This window comes from Odontesthes bonariensis, chromosome 1 (genome assembly GCF_027942865.1).
Source record: "Odontesthes bonariensis isolate fOdoBon6 chromosome 1, fOdoBon6.hap1, whole genome shotgun sequence".
In the NCBI taxonomy this organism is placed as follows: Eukaryota; Metazoa; Chordata; class Actinopteri; order Atheriniformes; family Atherinopsidae; genus Odontesthes; species Odontesthes bonariensis.
In genome coordinates this window covers 29,418,320-29,425,688 of record NC_134506.1, presented here as the reverse complement: position 1 = coordinate 29,425,688, position 7,369 = coordinate 29,418,320, and positions in this window count along the sequence as shown.

Genomic DNA, 7,369 nt, shown 5'->3' with positions numbered 1-7,369 from the left:
TGTTTTACCTCCTGATGGACCAGAGGCATAAAAAGTCAGAACTCCAATCCTGTGTAAGCACAAAGGCAGTAAAGTGCACTGTTTTCTTCTTTTGGTCTTCTTTTATAAATCTTGTATTGCAAAACTGGAATACTGCACAATCTGACTTCCACTCTTATCCTGAGATAGACACTGACAGACGGTACACACGGTAACTCAATTATTTACCGTGCAGTTTAGGCACACTATACTGTAGGTATGCACAGAAAACTAAAAATAAATAACACTGAGGTAATAAAAAAAAACCTGGCTTTGTGAAATTGGCTGTTTTATGAGATCCAATTATCAAATCAGACATGACTTGCTCAAGAAAAAGACCATCTTCACTTGTTATGTAAAGAATGTTCCTCTCTCTCAATGAGAATGAGCTGCACAATTACTGCATAGAGAGCACCACGAGACCTTTGTCAGGGTCTTTGTTATACTGTTGGCACGACACGGAGGTGGAAAAAAAAAACATACCTTGACATTTTTCTTCTTATAGGATATAAAAACACGTGGACTACTTGCATCACAATGCCTCTATTTTTGCAACTCCTGCACAGCGTGATAAAATATTAAGTCTCTGACTCTCGACAGTGGCTCTTGTGAACTGATGTCAGTCACCTATGAAATATTGAGGGACAGGACTCGGGAATTTTTAGAGTAGCAAAACTGGACCTGCACTACATTCTTTGCTCCTGTGGTATTTTACTTCATTATTGAGGGGGACCGAGGGGTAAAGCTTTGTGTCAGTGTGGGCAGCCTCCTCTCTTTCCATCAGAAACATAACAAATTCATTATGAATGAAAGTGATTCATATTCATTGATGAAAATAAATATGAAAAATAATGAGCTACAGATTCACCATGCGTCTCCACCCAGTATTCAGTGGTCTGTAGCACTTAACCCAGAGTCCGGCTGCACTTGTATATGGCAAATCTATAAAGATTGATCAAGAATCTGTAGATTTCACTAAAAATGTTTAGATCACTTCGAAAAAGCAGTCGGACACTGTGATTTTTATCAGCCTTCAAATTGTCGTTTTTTTGGAACTACTTTCAACTTTGGATTAATACACACGTGACAAGCTGGAGAGCGTTTTCTGCAACAGTATGATGTATTTGGGTCGAACTCAAAAGTAGCAATGCCCTTATTTATCATAATAAACAAATGTGTCACCCAGAACAACAGCGTGTCTAGGTGACGTGGCTGATAGTGCTGACAACAATGGAGCTCTAGAATAAGCTAAACCAGGCTTTGGATAACCCATAAACTGTGTATGAAAGATGGATGTGGCCTGAGTCTTAACATGCAATACCAATCATTGCCACTAGGCTCTAATACAAGTTCTCTTATGAAATACTGATTTAATAAATTTGGTCTACCGGTGTACCACCATGATGGTGTTGTTCGCCAAATTAACTCTTTGTAATAAGTGCATAAAGCATTTATCAAATCAAAATCAAATCAAATTTATTTGTATGGCACATTTCATGTACAAAACAATTCAAAGTGCTTTACATAAATTAAAAGCATTGCAGCAGGGAGTGTAAGAAGCATTAAAAATACATAAAAGAATATAAAAGGAAACAAATAGAATTATTTAAATGAATTTAAAAACATGCAACGGTCAAGATAAGTTAAAAGATATCGTGCAGATTTCATGCATAGACACATGAGAAAAGAAATGTTTTTAACCTGGATTTAAAAATGTCTACATTTGGTGAAAGTTTAATCTCCACTGGCAGTTTGTTCCACTTATTTGCAGCATAACAGCTAAATGCTGCTTCTCCATGTTTAGTCTGGACTCTGGACTGGACCAGCTGACCTGAGTCCTTGGATCTAAGAGCTCTGCTGGGTTTATATTCTCTGAACATATCACAGATGTATTTTGGGCCTAACCGTTCTGGGATTTGTAAACCATCAGCAGGCTTTTAAAATCTATTCTGTGACTGACTGGAAGCCAGTGCAAAGATTTTAAAGCTGCTGTGATGTGTTCAGATCTCTTAGTCCGGGTTAAAACTCTGGCAGCAGCGTTCTGGATGAGCTGCAGATGTTTAATGCTCTTTTTGGGAAGTCCAGTTAAAAGAGCATTACAGTAATCGAGTCTACTGGAGATGAATGCATGGATGAGTTTCTCCTGGTCTGTTTGGGAGAGGAAACCTTTAATTCTGTTGATGTTTCTGAGATGGTAAAAAGCTGCCTTGGTGACAGCTTTGATGTGGCTGCTGAAAGTCAGATCTGAGTCTATCAACACTCCGAGGTTACCAACTTGGTCAGTGATTATAAGGTCCCGAGTCTCAAGATATTTACCAAAGCTGACCCTCTTCTCTTTGTTACCAAACAGAATGATCTCAGTTTTGTCTTCATTTAATTGTAGAAACTTCTCTCTCATCCAGGTGTTTATTTCCTCCAGACACTGACACGGTACGTCTGCTGGGCTGCAGTCGTCCGGTGACAGAGACACATAAAGTTGTGTATCGTCTGCATAACTGTGATAATTGATGTTAAAATTCTGCAATATCTGACCCAAAGGGAGCATATACAAGTTAAACAGAAGAGGTCCAAGCATTGACCCCTGGGGGCCTCCACAAGTCATGGCCACTCGCTCAGATTCATAGCTGCCAATTGTAACAAAATAACTCCGGCCTTTAAAGATATTCAGGGAGATCATTGGCTTCAAAATTCTTTTGTGCAATCAGGTTTTCGTGTTTCACTACGAAGCTCCTCACCCGTGTTCACATAAGATCACTTCTGGCTGGTATTTACTCAAATATCTGTGATGAATTCATATGCATCATTATTGAATAAACATATAAATAAGCTCCAGTTTGGCAAGCTGCCCAGTGAAATGCTGCCTAATCAACACAAAGCTGACAGTTATGTCAGTCCTTTTCCTCCATGATTCATAACTACAATGAAATGTAAGAAAATTCTGGAAAAAAATAATTTCCCTGCTTCTCAGAGAGGGCGCAGTCTCTTATCTATTTACACACTCCACAGTGTTCAACAGTTAGATGAGCTCGTGGTGCAGCTGTTGCTTTGAATTCCTCACACGTAAACAATTGCATACAAAAATGATCGCAACAGAATCAGCTGAAAGATACTGTAAAGGTTTGCAGGATCTAGGGAGGCACAGATGTGTCGGTATCATCCGATATTCCAACCTGTTGACTCCAGCCGCCTTACTGACAAGTGAAATACTATTAACAGATGGCAGTGGACGATACTCATCAGCGGGCTTTGTTTGTGTTGCACTGACTTTGCCTGAAACTGTTATGATCTATTTAAGTATTTGTTGGACACGGCCAACCCAAAAAGGTTTTTGAGCTAGTAAAAGCAATGATATGAATGTCAACATTGACGTAAAAATGATGAATTGACCAATGTCTGGTAGCCAGTAACGATTGTTTTTCTAGTTTATTCTTCTTTTATCAGAATGATATATGATATGGACAAAAATTATATATGCTTTGAAAAAAATAAGTCTTTCTTCATCTATATGTGTATGTATGAATATGAATATGAATATATATATATATATATATATATATATATACATATATATATATATATATATATATATCTTTATTATGTAATATATTATTTATTAAAATGAACTCCCAAATACTTTAATAGACAGAAGGTATTGATCGTTCCACACTGACCAGTACCTGGCTGCCTCTGTGGGATTTCTCTGATGTTTCACTCTCCTGTCTCTCTCGCTCTCTCTTGCCACGGGGCACCTTTACTCGGTGTAGCTTTTTTGGCCAGAACACAGACCTTATTATTTTCGAGTTATCTTTGGGTATGTGTGTGGTTTGTTTCTATATTGCTGTGGGGACTTTCAACTAAATGCACGCCATCACCATGGGGACGCTTGTCTCTGTCCAGACCTCTTGCTCAGAGTTCAGACTTGGTTCCAGGCTGTGGGCTAAGTTGTTGTAGTTGGGTTAAGGGGCTGTGGACATTATGTTAGTAAGTGTCCCCATGGGGATAGTGGAACAAACAAATGTGTGTGTGTGTGTATTATATAAGACAGCTGGTCATGTGGTGATAATCAAATCATTCCCTTGACTGCGTCAAGTGGGACTGAGGGCCTCTCAGACTCATCATCTATGCACATGTTTTTTTCTCTCTATGCTCTTTTTCTTTGTCTACATATGTGTTTATACCTCTCTGACTTGTGTTTCCTCCGGCCTCTATTTACTTCTTCTTCTGCTTTACTGCACTTTTCTTTTAAACGTTACCTTGTGCAAAGCCCTATTTACCTGTTCCTCTGGCTTAACCATTTCTGTATTCTGTCTTTTCATCCACTGTAGGTTCATTTATGAGGAAATAACCCTTTTGAATGATCAAGTAGAGAGAAAAAAACCCAAAAAACTGTCTCATAACTGACCTTTTGGCCATCGTGCCATCCACATATTACGAAACACCCCGGTTGCCACATTCTGGGGTTGTGTAAAAATGTTGTAAACAAGACATCCATATTCCACCCTTTAAGCTGATCTTTAGGTTGTAGAAGGAAACTTGTGAGGAAGCACTTGCTATGTATAAAGCAACATTATTGGTCATTGGACTCTAAAACAATGTTGTGCAATGCTTGGCATGTTGGGGCTTATAAGAGCTTTTTTTTGCTGAGCACAGCTGAGACGTTTAAGAGCAGGTAGAGTGAACCAAAAGTATTGGGCAATGAGCAGAAAGTCAGCTAAAAGCTCTGCAGAGATGAGAAGAACTGAAGTTAGATGATAGCCGTTGAGAGTCACTAAGATTCAATGTTCATGCAGGGTAAAAGATGACACTGTTTCATGAATAAATGATTCTTACATTGTGTTGAATAATGTTCTGGATGTGATGTCTGGGTAACATTAATACTCATTATGGCAAAAGACATGACTAATATACAATGACAGTTTACTTTATATGTCCTTAATGGGGTCAGAGGACTTCAGGTTGGATGCATTTTTTCCTGAAAATTGATTAAAAATCTGAAATAGACTTTTTCCTTTGGCATAATGGCAAACTTAATGTTAGGAGCTTCACATTATTAAGCCTCCACGCTAGCAGCGGTTTCAGCTGTGGTCAGACGCATTATGGTTTCAGTTCAGGACGTCTCTCTTATCCAGAAAAGGTGTCAGATTGGATCACTGGGAGGGTCACTCTACTTTACTCTGAATGGTTGTGTTGCTAAACTGTCTGTGACTGGTTTATTTTGCTGTTTGGCAACTGACGAGACATTCAAAAATGTCCCCCGACAGCTCAATGAGTCAGTTGTCGGTGAGGCGAAATTGCTTGTTAGCCTGTAGTCTGCCTGAGAAGCACCTGAACTGTGATAGTTCACCTCTGATTTAATACATGAATAATTTCTACTGATCTCAGCTCTGAAATGTGGTGGAATATTAAACTTAGAACCATTTTGAGGCATTCAACCAGCCTGCCTCAGAATTGTTTGTGCAGTTAATGAACACTCCAATAATCATTGACAATAGACAGTCCTTCCAACTGGCACCACCTTCAACTTTACCAGGACGTTAAAGAAAAAGTTGTGATCTAAAGCGTTTATCACTTTGTAATGTTGCCAGTCACATCGCTTAAAAGAAGTTCCGGCACTGAGGATACCAAGTAAAGAGTTTCGGGTGTTGTTTTGTCCCATTCTTCCTGCAAACATTGCATTATCTCCACATGTTTTCTGAATGGACAGGTCAGGACTGCAGGTCAGTACCCTCTTCTTCATCAGCCATACCTTTGTATTGTGTGCAGAATGCGGTATTTGCATTGTATTGTAGAAATAAAATATGTGGCTTTGCCATGATCACTGACACAACCCCATAACATCTCAGTCTGGCTTTTTGAATTAGCCCAGATGGCCCTTTTTTTTTTATGTCTTTGCTCCTGGAGCACATGGCGCCCATTTCTTCCCGAAAAGTTTGGAACACTAATTGTTCTGACCACAATACACGTTTCTGCGGTGTAATGCTCCGTCTCAGATGCCTCCAAGCCCAGAGAAGTTGATGTTGCCTCTGGACAAGGTTAACATAGTGGTCCTTTTCTGTAAAGTCATAAGTGGCATTTGTAAATGTAACTGTGTATTGTAGAGCTCAGCAGAGGTTTCCCACAGTGTTCTCTTGCTCTTGTGGTTATATCAGCTATTTAAGATTTAGGCACATGGTGAGGGATTTAGAGATCAGGCTGGGCCTTTTCAGTTTAACATTTCAAGGATTCTCTCATACATTTGCTGTCAGATCCTTTTCACATCTGTGCTCCTCAAAGACTCCCTTTTTGTTTATACCGTAAATATTTTTTTTTACACACTAATCGTGATTACAAATATCTGTTTAAAATCAATTCAATACACGTTTCCCCTCATAACTAGCACTAGTTTGCCCCCATCTCAACTATTTTTGGAATGTGTTGCAGACATGAAATATCTTAGTCTCTATTGAAACAGGAATCAAAGTAAATGTAAGAATCGTTTTTATTTTTCTTCTAATTTTTGGTTGTGTACCTAAAAGGTCAGCTTCACTGTGTCATCATAGTGCTCTGCATGCGCCCTTTTCTGTCCATTTGTGAACCCTGTCCCTTAGGATGAGAAGGACAGATGGATGTACATTTAAAATTCACTGGTTGGCAGAGGCCTACAACCACCATGCAGTGCAAACCTTTGAAAGTTCATATTCGTGACATGTTATCAAAGCCAACAAACGATTGTCTTGATTCAGTATTGTAATCAAGTCATGTCAGAAAGTGGCAACAGTGTGACATGAGCTGGCAAAAGTAATTTTTCCCCAAACAACCAAGATAAGTTCAACAATGGTGCACCTGCAACACTTATTTTTTTTTCCTATCAGGTGTAAATATCATATCGCCACATTCTCTGCATCAAATCCATTGGCACCACTTCAGAAGCTTGAGCTGAGCCGATTTCTTCGACTCAGATGAGCAGCTGTGTGTTGCTGTGGGCCCCTTATAGAGTCGCTCGCGTGATTACATAATGTCTGTTGCTCCTGTGGCTCCAGTCGTAGCCAGTGGAGGGTAAAGAGACTTAATGAGGCCTATTGGTGCGCACTGACAACTTTACACTGAATTCCATTTACTTTTTTCCTTCTGTACACTGGAAGAAACCAGGGAATTCTTAAGTGTAAACCTAGGAGTGAACTTTTTATTTTATTTTGTTTCTTCACAAGATTTTAAAACAAAAAGCCGTTTAGTTTTAGATATTCAATCATATTTACACTTAAGGCAATCAAACGAAAGCAACCTCTCTCTGCTGATTTTGTTGGCAAACCTTTTAAAGCAGTGTTCTGGGTCTTTTTATTTCTGTTACCAGACAATAATTTGACAGTTTACA